Source organism: Callithrix jacchus, chromosome 1 (assembly GCF_049354715.1).
Source record: "Callithrix jacchus isolate 240 chromosome 1, calJac240_pri, whole genome shotgun sequence".
In the NCBI taxonomy this organism is placed as follows: Eukaryota; Metazoa; Chordata; class Mammalia; order Primates; family Cebidae; genus Callithrix; species Callithrix jacchus.
The window spans coordinates 129,233,285-129,254,388 of NC_133502.1; the positions used below are offsets into that span (position 1 = coordinate 129,233,285).

Consider the following 21,104-nt stretch of genomic DNA (forward strand, 5'->3'; position numbering starts at 1 on the left):
AACATTGTTTTTTCTGTAAGGAAACAACTTCCTATTACTCTGACTCCAGGCAGCAGATTTACAGATGCACTTAGGAAATCTAGTGATCCTTACTGTCTGTTATCTCTAAGTGTGACTAAATTGCATTGAATAAATATTTACTGAGAGTCTACCAAGAAAAGCCTCCCTGATTCTGCATTAGATTTGTAGAGATGGCTGTAATGTGCTTGGAAAGCCATCAGAGGAGACAGAAGCAAACTCATGGTGGTAAGAGGATGCAGGAGTCTGTGGTGGCTGTGGTCTTAGAAATATTTCAGGGTATCAAGGAAGTAAGCTGATGAACAATTTCTAAAAGGGCTTTGAATACTTGGCAGGCAATGGCAAGTTACATATAACCAACCTAATTATCCCCTTGCTCCTCATCTAGTAGTGAGTCAGTGTCTGGTGAGTTTCTGACACACTCAAAGTGATCTGCCAGCAGATATATGAACCCCTGAAAAATAATCTTCATCTGATCTTTGGTTGTTATATGATTAGGAAGGAGTAGTCTGAATTGTGGTGCTCCCTGAAGTCTTCAAGGAGGGTTCTGTTCAGCAAGTACTCTCCTGGAAGGTGGGAGGGGTCCTGAGGGGCCATAATCTGTTCAAGCTCCATCCAACCCACAAATCACAAAACATTCCCATTTGTGTCTTCTGGTGTTTCATATTACATATAAAGTACAAAGACCATTGGATACTTTCTGGTTCATTTTGGAAATCTATCTATTGAGGGTAGGAAATGTGGGTTCTAGGGTTCATTGACCATTTAGTTTCAATTTGGAATTGCAACTAACTTGCAGAATTGTGAGACAATGGGAAGGCAAAGGGTAGTCTGTTCCTGGAAGAGAAATCATGCCTTGGAGAGACTTTTTTTATCTATGCCACTTTTAAATCTTTTTTTGGAGGTACTAGCAGTTATAGCCACATAACTCTATTAGGTCATCGATGGCTGGGTCTAGATCTGTGACTTTCAAATTAGGTACTAATAGGGTTGGAGTAGTGGTGTCAGTTGTAAATTGGTTCCTACAAATTTATTTACATCCCAGCTATTCCTTTAACAAATATGTCTTAAGGACTTACTATGTGAGGGGCTTTGTGTTAATTCTTATCAAGAGATATAAAAATGTATAGTCTTGCAAGCCTCTTTATCATCTGGCAAGGGTGGTAAGTTTAAAATTATTTTTTTCTCTGGGATTTGAAGGCTTTCTTCTGTTTCTTTTCTTCACTATATTTTAAGATGAGAGTCTCTATGTCCTGTGAATATGTAATGAGCAAAGAAAAAAAGGACTTTTTTGACTTTTAACTGTTTCAGAATAGTTTTGAAAGTATTAGTTAAAATAGCATAATAAGTCTTCAACATGGATATAATATCTTAAATTTTATGAAACATGTCACATACTTGTTCCATGTAGTATTTATAATAAGGCAGGCATGGTTAAGTGACCTCTTTTGTAGATGGTGACCCAGTCACTTCATTAAAGTTGGTCAAGTGGCAGAACCTGAACTGGAAAGGGGAGTCTTGCGCCCTTTCCTTTGCTTTACATTTCTTCTATAAATGTCAGAGCAGCTGAAAGTTGATATTCTTTTCAAACTGCAAAGTAACTTTTCAGCAATTGTGGTTGTCGTTTGAAATGTTTTTGAATTGCTTATCTTATATTTTTCCCTTATAGGAATAGAAAAATACGACACATAGCCACAGTTGAAGAAGACGTGTACCTTCATCTGAGAAGACCTGCAAATATTCTGGTCACCATTAAATTGTATCAAATAAATTTTTGAGTTGTGTATATTTGAAATTAGGCCTGCTTTTATAGATATAGTTTTAAAAGTCTGGCGTTGTTGACATACATTTTACATTAACTTTTGTTTTTGGAAGAACCAGAAATTCCCAATTTTAGTGTAATTATATTTTTTGATTGTTATGTGCCAGTTGCATGTATTATATTTTTAAGTTGTCTTAATAACCTGGTGAGAGAAATACTATTATTATTTGACTTTTATAGATGAGAAAATTGAAAGACAGAAAAGTTAAGTGACTTGCCCAAGTTTATACAGCTGGCAAGTAGAAAAATTGAGATTTGAACTTGGGCTGACTTATTCCAGAGGCTGTGTTTTTAACCAAAGCATTATAATGCCCTGTCTTGGCACTGTACTGATGAGGTGTGTGAATTTTCTTAGGTCACCTAATGGTTTTGGTTTCAGATTCATTTATGAAAAGGAGAATTCATGGAATAATTTATTTACTGAGTAGTATTCCTTGCATGCATACATGCCTTTATTTAATCCTCACAAGAATCCTAAACATAGATAAAATTATTATCATCCCCATGTTACATATGGAGAAATTAGAATTAAAGTGTTCAAGTAACTGCTAAAGGTGCTATAACTGATGTAAAAAGTGGGAATCACACCCAAGATTTTGATCACTATGCTTTATTGCCTTTCCTTTCTGGGGCTTATGCTGCCTTCAAATTCTATACATTGAATCCTGGCTTTTTATTTTAGAGTCATAATGGCAATATGTTTGTTTCATAAAACCTTTCATTTAATATTTTTCAAAGAAGTGATCTAGTCTACTTATGGCTGCAAATATGGGAGCCACTGGCACAGAACAGCAATATAAACGATAAAATATTGTGCTATTAATATTATTTTTTTTTTTTTTGAGGAGTCACTTGTGTAGCAAACAGGATGTAACCGGACATGTCAGGCAAGCTGCTGCTAACCCTGAGACTACAAGGGCTTAACTTCTCATTATTACTCAGAGTTAGTCCCCAAATATCTGTGTACGTTCCGTTTCTTCAGTTTGGCAGGAAGTTTTAAAGAACTAAACAGCATGCCCTTCCGCCCGTGGCATATTCATAAGCTATTTTGGAATGAGTCATCGGAATTCTGTGGTTTGTATCCTGAAGAAAGAGAGGAGACACTATGTTTAGCCTTTTTTTTTTTTTTTGAAACAGCTAGTTGAAAAAAAATTCTTTGATAAAAGTTCAACATTAGGTAAGAAATATCTGGGGCAGGATCTTTCCATTGTGATAAATATTCTGCTCATGTTCACATCTCTGGGAATATTATACAAATTTAATTTTTCGACCTGTGCATACTCATGGCTTGACCTAGTGCACACAGAAGATCTGGTCTGGTGTTTAGCTGAGGCAATTCTGGGGAGTAAACAACTGGCTGAACGAGTCTTCTTCTGTCCTTGGAGTCTCTTCTCCCTAATGTCAAAGCTGCATAGAGTTGTGGACATTTATGAAAATACAAAAACCAAAGCCAAACCTTTGAGGCCTGTTGGGTAATATAACTAATACTATAATTGTGGGTTATCATTAAATGTTTGTAATGGTAAAAAATAAGTAAGTGAAAATTGACAGTCTTCCTCTTTGTAACAAGAGAGCCTAAGGAGGAATTGCGGTAATTAACACATATGTTTCCTATCTTATCAGGAAAAGGAGCTTATTGTTACTGGAATAAGGAAGAAATACAAGTTTATTAGATGCTTAGTATATGCAGATGCTGTACTAGAGCTTGAAAAAAAATTTGTAGAGACCATTTAGATCTGGCAAACATTCTACTTTCAGAAGCTGAAGCGAGTTTGTGGTCTGCAGCATCAGCAGTCCATAAGACAGAGATGTAGGAAAGGAAATGGTGATATTTAACTCCCATGTTCAATTACAGTCATCCATATGATATGACTGACTGATTTGTGACTATCAGCAGACATATTCATAGAGGACAATTTCAAATTGATCTTCAACATGGGAGAGTTAAATGATGCCTTTTAAAAAATAAAGTTTGGTCCTTCAAATTATGTTAGATCATGCATTAGGCATTAAATGGCATAAAACATATAATAAGAAAATCCTCTCTTTTTAATTCCCTCTCAATTTTCTGAGCATGTCAAGCAGGAAGTTTCAGTGTGGTGTCAGTGAAATTTCAACTCTTCTCAGGGCAGGCAATATCTCCCTTCATAACTCTACTTTTTAGAGTTACATTTTATCACGTTTTATTTCTGGCAAGTGAAATTGTTTTCCATTTATATAGAGTAGACATTAAAATGTATTCATATGAAATATTAATTGATTTAAAAAATTAACTAAATAATACATGTAGTGAGCTGAATGGGCAATGGGACAGTACCCTGAAGAAGTTATCCACTGTATAAAACTTCATAATTTTAGTGATTAAGAGGCAGATGGTTTCATAAATGAAAAGAGAAAATATAGTTTGTTTGAGATCTACCTGCTTGTCCAGAGCAGTGTGTTCAAAGTGTGGTCCATAGACCGATAGTCTGTGAACTTTTGCCTGTCTGGAAGAAAACAAATATAGAACTTGTGAGTAACCATTTAGAATTGTGTATAACTTTTATAGCTTATGGCTTATTGCTTTGATATTCAATTGCATGAAATAATTTTTCTAGTAGTTATTTTTAATATTTTACAAAAATGTCATTCTGTGATAAATTAGGGGAAAACCTAATCATTTGAGAAGCATTGAGTTAACACATGTTTAGAACAGGAACAAAACTAAGGAAAGTGGTAGTCTAAGCAGTTAGGAAAAAAGAACATGCATTGGTAAAAAGTATGTGATCACCACAGGATCTAAAAAATAGGACTAAAGAGACTAAGATGGCACGTTTGTAAGGATTGAGACTGTCACAATTATCTTATAGTTGTATCCCAAAGATACAGTATAGGTCTTGGCATTATAATCAGCACTTGATAAATATCTTTGGAGTGAATGAAGAAGTAACTGAACCAATGAGTGAGCCATGGTGCTTGGCAAGAGATCTAATGCAATCACCAGAGAAAATGCTCTATTATATTGCAGTAATAGTTCACGCTTTTCCATTTTATAACACTCACTAATTCCCATTTTTCCTGGATATATAAATATGAAGCCAACTTCCATGTATGTATTAGTTAGCTTGTCAATGTATCTTGATTCCAAAAAGGTGGTGCCTCAATTTAAAATAAATACTTTAAAATTTTGGGTTATATACTACAACAGGAAGCATAGACTGGATTGTGTCTCAGTATGAAAAACCTCAGTATCTCAATGGCTCAATCCAACAATCCCTTCTTTCTCACATACATGTCCAACAAAGGTTGACATAGGGCATTTCTTATTATAGTCGTCTCAACCTATGTTTCCACAATGACCCTAACAAAAGATGTAGCAAATAACACACTGCCTCTTAGAGCTTCTGCCTGGAAGTGACACAGGTTACTTCTATTCACTTTTTCTGGGGGGGCAAGGGTGCTAAAGCAATGAGTTCACATGTAATATCAGAGAGGTAGGGAGAAGCAGTCCTACTATGTACCAGTAAAGTGGAAATCCGGAAAAATTTCGTGAAGAACACTAATAACCTGCATATACACCCATGTGAATTAGATTAACAATAATTAATCTACCTCAGATTGATCTTCCGTGATTGTACCAACAGCATTGAGTTTATGTACTGCCGGATAACTGGACTGGATCTTCAGTGTAGTGACCCCATGAACATACTGCTGTTTATACACTTCTGCCTCAGCTGTCAGCTTGCTTACTTTAGCAGCAGCTCTGTTTTCCATTCTTTCTAATATCAATAGTGACATCTGCTACAGAATGCCAACTTCTCTGGTTTGAATTCTCTCTCCACCAACCAAACATTACAACTGAATATTTCCTCCCATGAAAAGAAAGGTGGTTGGCCTTAGATCTTGGCCTGGGAGATTTCTTCTAATGAATTTTTTAAATGGCTAAAATGTAAACTTTCTGTAAATATTCTTGTATGAGATCATTAGAATGAGTCAGGTTCCAGGAGGCTGATCAATTCTGAGAAAACTGAACATATGAAATTTCTAGACTTGCAAACTTGAGGAAGAGGTCTGAGGTCCTAGTGATGTATAGTATTCACGCTATGAGAATTCAGCATTTTCTCTCTCTCTCTTTCTCTCTCTCGCCTACATATCATACAAATATATTCCAACACAGGACACACCAACATGTCTAAAATGGGCTAGAAAGTATACTTCTGAGGTACATAAACATTTTTGCTCTGTAATGCAATATAAAATATCTCCACCCCTTGCTAATATTTTTACATAAATTACTTATGAATTTTTCAATAAAAAGATTTACCTAATAGACATCACCTTTTAATGATACTGTCAGTATTATGTAGACTTCCAAAATTAGTGGAATCTAAATCCAGATGGGTGAAATCTGATGGCACACTAGAGAAACCCAGGATTTTCAAAACTATAAGTAAATATCAAAATATCAAAATCTGCCTCTGTCTACAAACAGAAGACAGAAGGGGGCAGAGATCTGAGACTTTAAAATATCATTAGTATTAACAGTCAAATCAGATTACTGAATTTCTTTAAAGCCATTTTGAAGAGGCTTTTCTCTAAGCTTTCCGCATTGAACACATTAACAGAATGATTTCCAGATCTTTACCCTATTCTGCCAGTAGACACAGACTAATCATTCAGCTGAATTACGGGGGAACGGGGGCGGACTTTTTATTACTCTTAAGTCAGCTATCGCACATCTAGACATGTAGCTACTCATTTCTTAGGCTCTAATTTTGGAAGCTGGCTTTAGATGATAAACCTCATAAAAAGCTAACAAGGAGATGCCTTTGATAAGGCAGTAAATCATTAAATAGAGAAATAGGCAGTTGATTCATGACTGCTCAAATACTTTAGTCTCTGAAAGGTAAACCTCCATTTCTGTTTTGCAAGTGATATTCCTATTGTTCCTTAAAAAAATTAAACTTTCATTACATGATGCAATGAGAGCACATTTCCCCCAGTTTCAGAGATTGTAGTTGAGTGACTGAACTTAAATACTAAGATAGCTTCCAATTTCCAGGGCCTCCTTATTAAGTTTCTTGAAACAGAGTCTGTTTGTACATTCTGGTGTGTAGTGCATCAAGCCTGTGTTAAAAATTTAAGATTAGATAGGCAAAATATTACTTAAAATTATAAAATATTGTCCTTTAAAAAAATCTAACATATCCTTCGTGTTCTTTTTTCAGGACCTTTGCATTTGTCATTCCTTCTAGCTAGAACACCCTTTTCTGAGATATCCTGTGGATTATTCCTTTATGTCTTTAATGTCTTTGTTAAAATCTTGCCTGCTTAGAAAGACCACAGCTGGCTACATTTTCTATAGTATCACCTGACTCATTCTCTATCCATTTTGTTATTTTCTTCATAAAACTGAACTATACTAATACATTAATTTATCTACTTCTCTTTCTCCTTTATTAGAATGTAAACTCCAAGAGATGGAGTGATGATAATGTGGGAAGTACTTCACATTGTTTATAACTGTTTCTATAGAGTCTAGATTAATATTAACATCTTACCCATTGAGCACTTAAACTTAACACTTTTAATAGAAGAATGAAAGGATAGTAGAGGAAGGTGAAGAAATAGAAGGCTCCACCGATCATCCCCCAACCTACCTTCACAAGGACACCAATTTAACACATATCTACACACAACAAAGGACCTTCATAAGAATCAAAAATCAGGTGAGCACTCAGAGTACCTGGTTTTAAATTCATGTCACTGAAAGAGGCACTAAAGAAGTAGAAAAAACAGTCTTGAATTCCCTATGCCATCTCTTCCCATCCCTTGACAGTGGTAATGTGGTGCAGAGAGCCTTTCTGCACCCTGGGGAGAGGGAGATCCAGCAATTGAGGCATTGAACTGAGTGCTGCCTTTGTTATAGCAGAAAGCAGAGCTGGACCAAACTCAGCTGGCACCCTTCCACAGAGGGAGCATTTGAACCAACCTGAGTCAGAGGAGAATCGGGATCCCAGTGGTTGGGACTTGAGTTCCTACAAGCCTCACCATTGTGGGCTAAAGTGCTTTGGGGCTTTAAATAAATTTGAAAACAGTCTAGGCCACAAGGACTGCAACACCAAGGTGAGTTATAGGCTGAACTGGACCAAGAGACAGTGGACTGTGGGTGTATGTGACTGATTGAGGCACCAGCTGGGGCAGCTAAGGGAGTGCTGGCGTCACCCATCCTCGAACGCCAGGCTGCACAAATCCTGGCTTCAAAAGAGACTCCCTTTCTTCTGTTTGAGGAGAGGAGATGGATAGCGGGGAAGACTTTGTCTTGCACCTTGTATACCAGTTCAGCCGTAGCAAGATAGAGCACCAGTCAGAGTTGTGAGACCCTCATTTTAGGCCCTAGCTCCTGGACATTTTAGACACACCCTGGGCAAGAAGGGAATCCATTGCCTTGAAGGGAAGGAGCCAGTCTTGGCAGGATTCATCACTTGCTACCTGAAGGGACCCTGGGCTGTGAATAACCAACAGAAGTATCCAGATACTGCATCACAGGCCTTAGGTGAGTTGCTAAGACTTGCTGGACAAGAGAAACTTGGCACATTTCCAGTTATGGTAGCTACTGGGTGAGACCCCTGCTTGAGAAGGTGAATGGAAAAGTAAAGGAGACTTTGTCTTTCACTTTAAGTACCAGCTCAGCCACAGTAGGGTAGAGTATCAAGTGGGCTCCTAGGGTCCCCAGTTCCAGGACTTGGCTTTTGCATGGCATTTCTGGTACTTCCCAGAGCCAGAGGGGAACTCACTCCCCTGAAGGGTGAGTTCCAGCCAGGTGATATCCACCACAAGTTGACTGAAGAGCCTGTAAACCTTCAGTTAAGGGAACATCAGAGGTAGTCTGGTAACAATCCCCAAGGGCCTGAGACAGTGATATCCACTGGGTGAGACTCCTCTGTCTTTGGAAAGGGGAGGGAAGAGTGAGAAGGACTGTGTCTTGTGGTTTGAGTGTCAATTCAGCCAAAAGTAAAACAGAACTCTCATACACTGTTGGTGGGAATGTAATTAATAGAAGCACTATGGAGAACGGTTTGGAGGTTTGTCAGAGAAACTAAAAATAGAGGTAGCATATAAGCCAGACTTCCCACTACTGGGTATATACCCAAAAGAAAGGAAATTAGTTGCTGCAGCTCTGTTTACAACAGCCACAATTTGGAAGCAAACTGCATGTCCTTCAACAGGTGAATGATAAAGAAAATGTGGTACTTATACACAATGAAATACTATTCAGCCATAAAAAGAACAAGATTGAGTCATTTGCAACCACATGGATGTAATTGGATAGTGAAATAAATCAGGTACAGAAAGACAAACATCACATTTTCACTTACTGGTGAGATATAAAAATCAAAATAATTGAACCCATGGAGATAGAGAGTAAGGGAGTAGACTGATCATTACCGGAGGCTGGGAAAGGTAGTGTTGGGTTGAGGGGGAAGTGGGGATGGTTAATTAGTACAAAGAAATAGTTAGAATAAATTAATAAGACCTAGTATTGGATAGCACAACAGGGTGACTATAGTCACTAATAATTTAATGCTACATTTAAAAATAACTAAATGAGCATAGTTGAATTATTTATAACACAAAGCAAAAATGCTTGAGGGGATGAATATCCATCTTACATGATATGATTATTATGTATTGTAGGCCTGTATCAAAACTTCTCGTGTGTATATATACCTACTGTGAACACATAAACTTAAAAATCAAATAAAAATGAATGAAAGAATGAGTAAATGAAGGAATAAGTTGATTAATCCATAAGACTGGAAAATTTCTCGGGCTTCCAGGAGCATATTTTATTTTTCTCTCTAAACTTAGTTAATATGTAGTAGAATCAGATCTTAACATAACTTCTTGTGATCTATCTTGTGATAATAATCATATAATATAGGCTTATCCTCTTACAAAGATAATTATTTAGTTCTTTTTTTCTCAGTGTGCTGTATCCAAATGTGAACTAAAGTGGATTAAATGGGTTTTATTTGGAGGAAATTGGGGTCTTAGAATAATGAGGTAAATTCTGATAGCAAATGATGCTTCTCTTCAGTTTGTAGTGAGAAAATGTTAGCCTCTTAAATAACAAAGACAAGGACTTTTAGACATAGATAATTGGTGAGAACTAAAAATTCTCAAAGTAAAGTTCTAAAATTTATGTATTATTTTGCATATAAGTAGCCTTTAGGAACTCATGACAAAATGATATATTTTAAAAATAATGTGGAAATTTGAAAATGAAATCTCTTTTCCAATTATAAAAGAGCTTTTCTTTCTCCCCCTAAGACTCTACAGTTTTAATTTAGCACTATATTAATCAAATGATAACCAAATGAGATTTATTTTAAAAATCCAAGGATGTTTAAATCAAGAAATCCATTATTATATGTCATCCCCAAAGAACTTTCCTAACATCGTGAGAGCTGAGAATCTCAAAAGACTGTGCCCCTCTTGCTTTTTAGAAAATTTCTTTTCTATACAAAAATAGACTCATAAACAGTCTTTCTGAATTCCAACAACATGTTCACAGAGGCACTTGGGCAGGAGAGCATGGTAGACAGTTTTGGATCTCAGCTTGGAAGATCTTTTTTCACATCACCCAGTGAAAAAGCAAATCTATGGAATATAATTTGAAAAAAAAAATGCTAGTCAATCCAGTGCGTAGGATTTTAATAATCCTCGAATAGAATAAATACTTGTTATCCAGCTCTGGTATTTTATTTCCTCTCTGGACCATTCACATAGGCAATTCAGAAATATCTGTGCCAATGTTTACTTGGGAATATATGAAAATGGTAGAAATTATAATGAGAATAAGTGCACCAGGGTAATATCATTTTGTGAATAAATACAATTTATATTTGTGTTCAGCTGAGAATTTTCTAGTAACATACATAATTTTGTTATAATTCAATTAGGCTCACATAGCAAGCCACTCCTGTAAATGGCTGTGATTATTACTCTCATGTCAAGTTCTTTAGAATGGTCCACCTTATCGCCAGGTGTGTGCAGGGAGAGATCACAACATGTGAAAGCAGGAATCATGTGGGTCTGGAAGACACATTATGTAGACATGGGACAGTGGCAAATTGGTGGAATTGAGAGATGTGTCCTTTCCATTAAATAGTCATCAGATCCTGAGAAAGATAGTTATTGTCTCTGGTCCCCATTTGTTTTAGGTATGGAGTGGAGATGACTGAACATAACATTTCCATGCCATTTAACTTGCTGTGATATATGATACACTTTCTGAGACCATAGCATTCATATGTGTGTAGATTATGCTGATGAAAACTGATTACTTCCTACTTTCATAACTAATGTTTTTCTTTTTTCTAATTACAAACATAATTCATGTAAATAGTTACTTCAACTTTTTATGGTAATTAAAAATTTGCATAAAATATTTTTCATTTTAGTGGTTTAAATCCATTCATATATTTATTTGGAAACTATCCATGAAATCCCTGCTAAGTGCTAGAGTCTATATTTATTGAAGAAATAAACATGGTCCTTGCTCCTGTAAGTGCTGTAGTCCAGTCCTAGATATATTCTAACTTTCATTAGGACTTTGTGTTTGATCCTTTCATTATTTAATAAAGTATGTTTATGATTTTTCCCAAATCTGTTTTTTTGTAATAATGATTATTACTGATTTCAAATATAATGGCACTAAGGACATAAAACATGGTCTGAATGATACTGAAATTTACTAAGAGATTTTTTTATGGACTGATGTGTGACCAATTTTTATAAAGGTTTCATTTATGCCTGAAAAGAATGTATAATCTCTTATCATTAGAAACTTAGGGTTTAATTTGTGCCCATTAGATAAGTTATTAATTAATCTGTTCAAATATTCTTTATTCCTAATTTTTGTTTGCTTTATCTACTCATCATGTAGAAAGTATGTTAAAATTCTGCTTAAAAATAGTAGATTTTATCAATTTTTCTGGCAGCTTTGTTAATTTTTTTCTTTATCTATTATGAGGCTATGTTGATATGTATATACAAATTTAGAATTTGTATACAATCCTGGTGAATTGAACTAGCCAAGTTCTAGATAACTGTATCATTGGCTGACATCATGACAACCTCATATATGAGAGCCTGCATTACAACTACTCAGGTAAGCTGCTTCTAGATTCCTCACACTCTGAAACCGTGAGAAACTACTTAAGCTTATTTTAAACAGCTAAATTTTGGAGTAATTTGTTACATGGCAATAGATAACTAACACAATCTCATTTTCTCTATTTTATCTTTCTGGAACTCTAATAATTATTAGATTTTTTTCATTCTATCCCCCTTGTCTTTAAACATATCACTCCCAATGCTTTTCTACTCTGTGAACTACTAAGTATAATTTATTCAGATCTTGCTCTTAGTTTACCAATTCTTTCTTTGTTTCATTATAGTCTGGTATTTAGATTATGTATTTATTGTTATCTATTTATAACTGAAATTCTATTTATTTTTTCTTACATCCTTTGCTTATTTTTGACAAATTCCAATTCCTCATATTTGACTAATCATAATTTTTTTTTACTACTAAAAAGATGATAATAAGGATACCCTAAGTTCCAGAAAGGATTTGTGTTTCTTTTTGACAACATCCTAGGGTGTTACCAACCTAGAAGGACATTCAGTTTATTACATTGAATTCAGGGTTCTAGGACTTTCAGATATAGAAATGAAACCTCCCACCCCACAACCTTCTTGATCAGAAGCTTAGAATTTCAAAATTCTTAAGGGAGAATTATTCTTCACTGAGTAAAGGCTTAATACAGACAAGTTACAATTACATTTGCTCACACTCTAGCCAGGGTTAGGTGCATGCTGATAGCAGAGATGTGAAGAAGGAATTGTTTCCACAGGTTCTGTATCTCTGTATCTATAAGAAGACCATGCCAACCCTTTTCATCCAGGCAAGAGAGGGAAGGCAGCTCTCGCAGTAGGTCTCTTCAGATACCACTGAAGAAATCTTCACTGGGTTCATTCTTTTATCAGGTAGGTGGGGAACAGCTCTGAGTCTTATCAAGAATGGCCAGGTACTCTGTGACTGAATTGCTTGAGCTTAAGAAACTCAGCAATCTTTTTAAAAAAATATGTGCATAGTGGTCAATCACTTTTATGTTTCATTTCAAATATAGCATTGACACCTAAATTCAGAAATTACTATGATTATCAATGCAAAACCTGCAATTGTGTTTGTATCAACCTAGTATTAATATTAAATAACATTATTTAATATTAATATTAGGTTATAATATAAATACTAGGTAATACACCATATTTATTTTAGGGTCTATAGGGTTCAAAAACTTTAGAAAATATTCTGTTGGCTGATGAAAAATATCTCTTTACAAGTGTCTTTTGATTGTTAGGCTTTATAAAGGAGACCCAGTGACACTAAGAATCTAGTGAAGTAAACTAGCACTTCTTAAACTATGTGGTGATGAATCAATTTTTATTATCAATTATCTTCTTCCATTTGTTTAAATTTATTACTTTATTTTCTTTTTTTTTCTATTGGCTTATAAGGTATTGACAATGATTATTTATCTTTTTGTCTATCCATGATATAAATATTAAGAACTTTAAGTATGGCATTTGCAGCATCCCGGAGTGAAATTGGCACTTTCATGATTTTGTTCTTTAGGTAGTCTATTGCATCCTGAGAGTCTTCTTTAACAATGGTATGTTTAAGAATTCACTCTGCTGATCGCAGTAAGAAACAGAACTTAGAAAGAGGGACACCTAGAGGAAGAAAACAGAAGAATATACAATTTTAGTTGTTGATAATGTGATATGCCCAAATTATTCAAATAAAAAATTTTTAGAATTAGTTGAATCAAATGAATAAAAAATAAACATTTGCAAGTTGATTTCATTCTTCTATAGCAACAATTAGAAAGTAAAAGGGTGGGAAGGAACCAAAATGGGTGATTAGAAGCAGCTGTAATCTGCAGCTCTCACAAAACGGCAAGTAAATTCTGTACTTTCAACTGAGGTATCCATAGTCTCACATGAGAGCCTTGGGTATGAAGCACAGAGTTGTGTGGAAACTCAGCAGAGTGGCTGCTCACTCACTTGGGCACACAGGGAAAGCCAGGAGTTTGGTATACTGTAGCCCTAGGAATTCTGGCAAGGAATCTTGTGCATTCCCCTAGATGGGGGCTGAATCCAGTAAGCATTGTTCTGCAGGCCCCATTCCCATGTCACCTCACAAGTTAAGAACCACTGGCTTGGAATTCCAGCTGGCCAACAACAGTAGGCTGGAGAGGGCCTGAGACAATGGAGTGCTGGGATTACGGGAGTGAGCCATCATGCCTGGCCAATTTTTGTATTTTTAGTAGAGATGGGGTCTCATCATGTTGGCCAGGCTGCTCTGAAACTCCTGACCTCATGATCTGCCTGCCTTGGCCTCCCAAAGTGCTGGGATTACAGGTGTGAGCTACTGCACCCGGCCCCAGTCTGCTTCTGTAAGAGGGATCCCAACTCATCTCTCCTCACTACCAAATTTCAGCAACTCCAGCCAGGGTTATATGAACTGATTTCTCCCTGGGATGAAATCCCTGGTGGAACAGGCAACTAGCTGCCTCTGTGGTTCAGCCAACTTGCTTTTTTCAGGCTGCTGGCTCTGGAGAGGCCAGGTGGTCAGAGCAGCGTACCTGCTCTGCTAAGGGGCAAATGGACTCTTTTTTTAAGTGGGTTCCTGATCCCATTCCACTTGTCTGGGTGAGACCTCTCAATAGGGGTCTCCAGACACCTCCTACAGGAAGCTTCAGACTAACAGTGTACCTCTCAGTGGAAACCCTACAAGCCAAAAGAGATTCAACATTCTTAAAGAAAAGAATTCCAAACTCAGAATTTATCTGGCCAAACTTAGCACAGGAGAAATAAGATTATTCTCAGACTACACTTTAAGTAGCACTGAGGTAAATAATCTCAAGGACTATCTCAGGAATGGGATATAGTGCTGCAGACAAGTTACTTTTGAAAGGGAGTTGGCTTTGGGAGTCAGTTTTCCTTCATTCTATTGGCATTTTGTCGTTGCTCTCCTCCATTCATACAAGAGCACTCCAATTTTTAAAAGTTTCAGCCTTTCTGTGCTTAGAAATTGGTCTCAGTGGCAGCAGACTAAGGGGCACTGGGAGCGGCAAGTCGGTCTTGAAGGAGAAATAGGAGTTCAGACTTCAGACTGGACCATTCTTGGTGAAACCTTGAAGCTCTGCCCACTAGCTTTGTGCTAATGGATGCTTTGGGAAGACTTCATTCCATGGGAAATGGAGTTTACTGGAACAGAATAGGGATAATCTTCTTTAAAAAGAGACAAAAACAGGGATGATCACAGAGTGTTTCCTTTCTCTATATATACTGAGACATCTTGGGAATTTCAGTTTCTGAAGATGCAAGAAATAATAAAAGGTCTAATTTCCCTTCTTAATTTCAAGTTCAGTTTTTCCTAATTCTCAGGTCTCTCAGGCATGCACGGGGCCTTGTTCAAGTTATGTCAGAAGAAACTGCTATTTATTTCAGGGAAAGTTCAAACTTCTCTAAGCATTAGCTTTTCGCATAGTAGATATAAAGATTATATACACAGCTGTTTGGAGTTTTAGAACTAATGCTTATAGAACCACTAGCACAGGTTCAGTAAATTCTAAGCACTCACTTAATATGAGTTTTTATCTTGGAAACTAAAGTTGGATAGGTAGTTTCTTCTTTGTATGTATGGTTTACTTCTATGTCCAGGGTTCCATATATACTTTCAAGAAATGCTTCCTTGATTCTTTTTCTCTTTTTATGCAAAAAGAAGGGGTGTGCTGCTATATGATTATTTCTATGGGTTTAATTAACATGCTTCGAATTAGATGCTGTGGACTCCACATTTCTCTCTCCTCTCTCTCTTTTTTTTTTTTTTTTTTTTTTTGGTGTGACTTGTATGCAGAGACTTTAGTAAGAAAGATCATTTTAGCCGTGAGGGAGATAAAGAAAACAACGCATTGCAGAAGGGCAACGGGGAAGTTAGTGGAGTGAGGGGAGGGGATAGTTTGACGAGCTAACTTCTGCAAGGAGACAAGGTGTCCCCTCACAATAGCCTCACTGCCTTGTGGTACCAAAAAAAGACAACTTTGACTCATTTCAGTCTTTCTTCCAAGGCAGAAGCAGGTCTCAGTACATGCCAGTTTATCCTTTGATTTGAAAATAGTCTCTGGCTGTCAGACACAACTATGTCTGAAATTAAAATTCAGGCCTATGAGTTTTCTGTGAACAAAATGGAAACAAATGCTGAAAATTCCCCTTCCTACCTTGAAAGCATACCCTGGAGTGAGAGATTGTTTTCTTAATTAAAAGTTATCTTTTCAGGTGTTTTGTAGAAGTCTAAAGACTCAGTCAGTGGGCATGAGTCATCTGACTGTGGTAAGATTAGAAATTCCTAACACATGATACAGGAGGCCAGTGCTCCAGGAGGCAGAGAAAATGAAGGAAAACAGCTTTCTATAGATCTTCCCCCAACCCCTGTCTCTCTGCAACCTAATTTTTCTTCTCAAGTTTCGAACAAGTATAGATGGAATTGCCTGTTTCCTAATCTTTTTCTTTTTCTCATTCCTCCTCTTCTTTCTGACTTTCCCCCTCTTTTTGTTTCCTTTTCCTGACTGTTGAAAACCATGGCAAGTGCTTATTATTTCAGTTGAGTATATAAAAAAATCATAATTAGGACTTTTTGTGTATAAAAATGGTGAACTAAGATATTGGCAAAAGAGTGAAAAAAATCAAGAGACCGAAGAAGTGGAGATGGGAAAAGGACTGGAAAAGAAAAAGATGAAAGGAAGGTAAGGGGCGAGGAGGAAATGGGCCTCTGAGCCTCTAGAGACCCATGGGGACTACAGAAGTCTGAGTTTATTTAAAAGACTAACTGGGGGTACATACGTTGCTAAATGGTGCTTTTTCATTAGCTAATGTCATAACTAAAAAACCAAAGGCATTGCAGCTGCTATTTCAGGAATCACAAGCCAACTATTCCATGTTGTTTATTTGTTTGTTTTGTTTTGTTTTCAGCTGTTTTGATGTTAAAGATCGGCCGGAGCACAGATTTTGTACATTTTAAATTGGTAAGTAGCTGGTCCCAAGGTGTTCTCACTCAAAGTGCTCTTCAGGTGACTGGTTAGTGTTGGTGAGGATAATGTTTCCATTGGTCATTCAAAGTCTCCTTGGCCTGCTTTCCTGAAGGAGAGTAATACAAATCCGAATTAAAATGAAAATGAGAAGTTACTAAATGCCCTTTCCTTTACAGAACTCTAATTCATTTACAGAGATCGGATGTTTATGTTTAACTACCAAATCCCTCTATCTCGCTTAGAGGTCAAGAGTCACATAATCTAGACAAATAAGTCAATGTAGTTTCTAAAGGTGCTGAAGTAGGTTCCTGCCATGTTTATTGTTTTGCTTTTGTTTTTTTTTTGTTTTTGTTTTTGTTTTTGTTTTTACTTTGAGGACACCTAGTGGTCATTTATTGGCTGTGTTTTTCAAAGGCAAACTTAAAGAAACTTTCAGGACAGCAGCAATGGAAGAACTTATTTTTCTGAACACCTTCACACTTACAGTGATTTGTCTTAATCCTGAAGACAAAACTGCTATGGCCCTGGGTGATAAACAGGCTCTTTCCAGACTCTGCAGCTAAAGCCACACACCCTGCTTTCACTGTTATCAGACAAAATTCGCTTGGCCAAGTTGTTTTATGAGTGGTTTTTTAATGAGCTCATTGTTTATTGACACAAATAGACTTCCTTTTAAAGACTGCAGAATGGCCACAACCATGTCAATTCATCAGCTGATTAACAGATATTGATAGTCTGCTTTGGGTGGACATTTTGAGGATAATACTAAGATAAGACAAAGAAAGGTCTACATGAAAAGGGGAATTTTTGACCTCTTTATTCTGTTTGAGCTTGAATTTTATTAGGTAGCATCTTCATCAGTGGAAAGAGGACAGGTCTTTTTCAAATCCTGGTAGTGAAAGACTTCTTTCCATTTCTTTCCTTAGAGAAGAAGTCCTAATAATCTCTCTCAGTTTCCCTTTCCTCATTGTAAATGGAGGTGATTAAACTTAGTTCATAAAGTGGTTGTGATGATGACATGAAACCTGAGGACAACTCATATGGTGTCTAGTATCTGGAAGTTGTTAAATAATGTTTAAAACCTCCTGTCTACTCCCCTCACTTCACCCCATGCCTTTGACATGATCCTTGCTGTAGTGGTCTTCTGGGCAAAAGGGCTCACTGCCTCACCCAGAGCCCTGCAAATGCCATGCTGACCCATCCTCAGATGAGTCTTTGGAGCTAATCACATCTCACAGTTTTGTAATTCTGATATACTGATGTGCCCTGGATCTTTAATGCAAACCTGTTCTATATGATCAAGGCAAATCACACAAAATAAAGTTTGTATTGGCAGAGTTTCTGATAGTTATGATAAGCAGCATCAAAACTGGCTTTTTTTAAGCAGTACATTCCCCGATAATCATGGGTTCAAGAAGTAACATGGTCAGCTTGTTGACAAAGAACCTGTTGACATCTATATTTTGCATTTAATGTAAATTTTGACAAGGTGATTTCTAAGATCTCACTGCATGTAACATAAATTTCAAACATTTAAATTCAGCCTCAAGGAGCCATATAATCTAGTCTGTACTCACTTCTCTGGCCTTATCTTGGGTCACTCTTGCCTTGATCATTATATTCCTACCTATTCATTAAAAAAAACTCTTTTTGAACTCATTGAGCTCTTTTCTACATTTTGACATTAGACACAAGTTTTTTTGGGGGGGGAACTCCTTGTTTTATTTCATCTGGTTAACTCTTTCCTCCTCTTTTTTGGGGGATCAGCATAAATATTGCTTTATCAGAGACATTATTTCTGACCCTAATCTAAATTTAGTCTCTTCCTTTATTCTCTCTCCTTATACTTCTCCTTCCTATTATAATTTCTAAGCATGTGTTTGTGGTTCTGTTTTTTCATTTATTGTCTGTGTCCTCACTAGAAATGTATACTCAATGAGAATAGGGACATATCTGCTTTGTTTATTTCCTGTGTCTAGCAAGGTGCCTGGTTTATGCAGGCATTCAGTATCAAATGGCTGAAACTCAACCCTTCTAATAAGAAGTCAATGGCCCTATGACTCATTTCTACACTTTGACATACTCCACATTTCCCTTGACAAAACTTTTGTTTTGCTTAGCAGTCGTCAGGGGAATCCCCTTTGCTTCAGATTATTTTTGGCTACTGACGGTTTCAATTCAGCAAATCTTGGCTTGTAAGAAAGATTTCTTAAAATAATCTTTATTTTTCTACCGTTTAATAAATTATTTTTCTTCTTAACTGGGCAATTCAGTGTAGCTTTTTTAACATACCTTTTGTGCAAACTTATAATAGTTTAAATCCCATTGGCACAAATTCCCATCACAACAGATATCTTTGTGCAATGAAAAGATTTTTCAAGCCCTCAGTTGGTGGGCTGGGAACTAATAAAAAAATCAAAGTTTGTTCTCTAGATTCTTATTCTTGTCAGTTAGTAATGCAGAGTTCCATAGACCTTACTCCTGACATGTAACTAAGCCTTACCTACCAGTGAACTATTAAGAAGGATATTAAGGAGTGCCAAAATGTGGTATTTATAAGTACCAGAGCATTAATCAAGTTAATGAGGATTTGAATTTCTCCTTCTTTTACCATATTAGGCTGGCACAACATCTTGGCAATTGTAAAACTCAGGTAATTGAAATTTCCAGAAGTACATATTGGTAGTTATTATAGCACGGTTTTAAAATTGGGTTTATATTTTATATCTGATTAATACGCTTTTTCAAAATTAGAACTGCTGTTCATCTAGCTTGATTCCTTTCAATTTAACTTGTGAATTGTTTGGTTAGCCCAACAGTATCAAAAGAGGTATATGTATATCACTAGTGTTTTTAGCTCATAATTTCTCAAAAGCTAGAATTTCAGATTTGTGCATACTATAATTAAAATATGAAAAACTCTGTTTTGGTTTGGCTTCCCAGAAAGCAGAGCCTGGAACAAAGACTTTTGTGCAAGTTATTTAGTTGGGAAGTGATTTCATAAGTGAACAGAGGAGGCAGGGAGAAAACTCCAGTATAAGAGTGTGTTATTGAGGTTGCTACTGTGGTTATTGGGAGACTAGACCCCTCCTCAAACCTATGGAGAACCTTAACAGTTCACCTTATCCAACTCTCTGATTTCTTCACATTCCCACCTTCTTTGAATTCTTAAATTACACTGTATATTGTTCTGTCTTCTTTAAGCCCTAAAGCCTAGCAGCGTTAGGACACTTCTGTTCTGCCCAGCACAGTGCCAGTGAGGTTTCTGAGGCAGAAAGAAAGAAGACTCCTAGGGTTTTTGGTGAGATGCTCTCAGCATGTGGTTGAGCTGAGTCTGTATGGAGCTGTCCACTACAGCTCGGCTGAAATCAGAGGTGTTTCAAGAGTTGTGCTGCAGGGCACCAGAGATGGCTGCTAAATATCCATACTCCTGTTGATAGATTAAGTGTATATATAATGAATCCCATAAATCATCATGCAGAATAATAATACTAATTTTTTATTATTGATTTTTTTTTATTCACTAGAAAGAATAGGTGGGTATATCCACTTGGGAGTCTTTCAGTCTGCCTAAGATATGGTTGCAATTTGCAGACCCATGCTTTTCCTAAGATGGAAGCAAACTGAAATTTCCTTCCTGTTGCTGTCCTCATCCTCTTAGTTTGTGCTTACATGATCTGACCCATTCTCAAATATCACATTTCAAGAAAATCTTTCCCAAATTCTTCCAGTCAGAAGTAATTTCTCTTCTTTCTGAACTCTTTTAGTTTGTTGTAATGCCTTGTTAATAGCCTTTACCAAAAGCTACCTTTCATATATTTGTCTGTTTCATTCAGCTTCCATTTTTGGACCTCTTCTGCTTTCTGGATTGTCTTTCTCCATTAAAAAACAATCTAGTTAATTCCTAACTGCTTTACTCTGCAAACTTTGAATTCTCTCACTCATCCTTTAATGTTAAGCTTAGGCAACCCCCAGGTTACCTCTCTCCCACATCCTCATCTTCATTGTACACCCATATTACTTTGTGTATTACTCTGTGTATTACTCTGTTGTAACATTTACTATGTGTAACTGTCAATTCATTTCTCTCCACCAGACCATGCTTCTCAAGGGAA

The 21,104-nt window shown here is 36.5% G+C and overlaps 1 long non-coding RNA gene across 1 annotated transcript in view; it reads left to right on the plus strand.

The window, feature by feature from the left end:
* The window catches only part of LOC103793377 (uncharacterized), a 384,615-nt gene that overhangs the window by 239,646 nt on the left and 123,865 nt on the right, over window positions 1–21,104 (plus strand). Inside the window, exons 8-9 of the long non-coding RNA XR_013526722.1 lie at window positions 1,688–12,877; window positions 16,931–16,983. This is a non-coding gene — a long non-coding RNA (uncharacterized LOC103793377). The remainder of the gene's footprint in view (window positions 1–1,687; window positions 12,878–16,930; window positions 16,984–21,104) is intronic.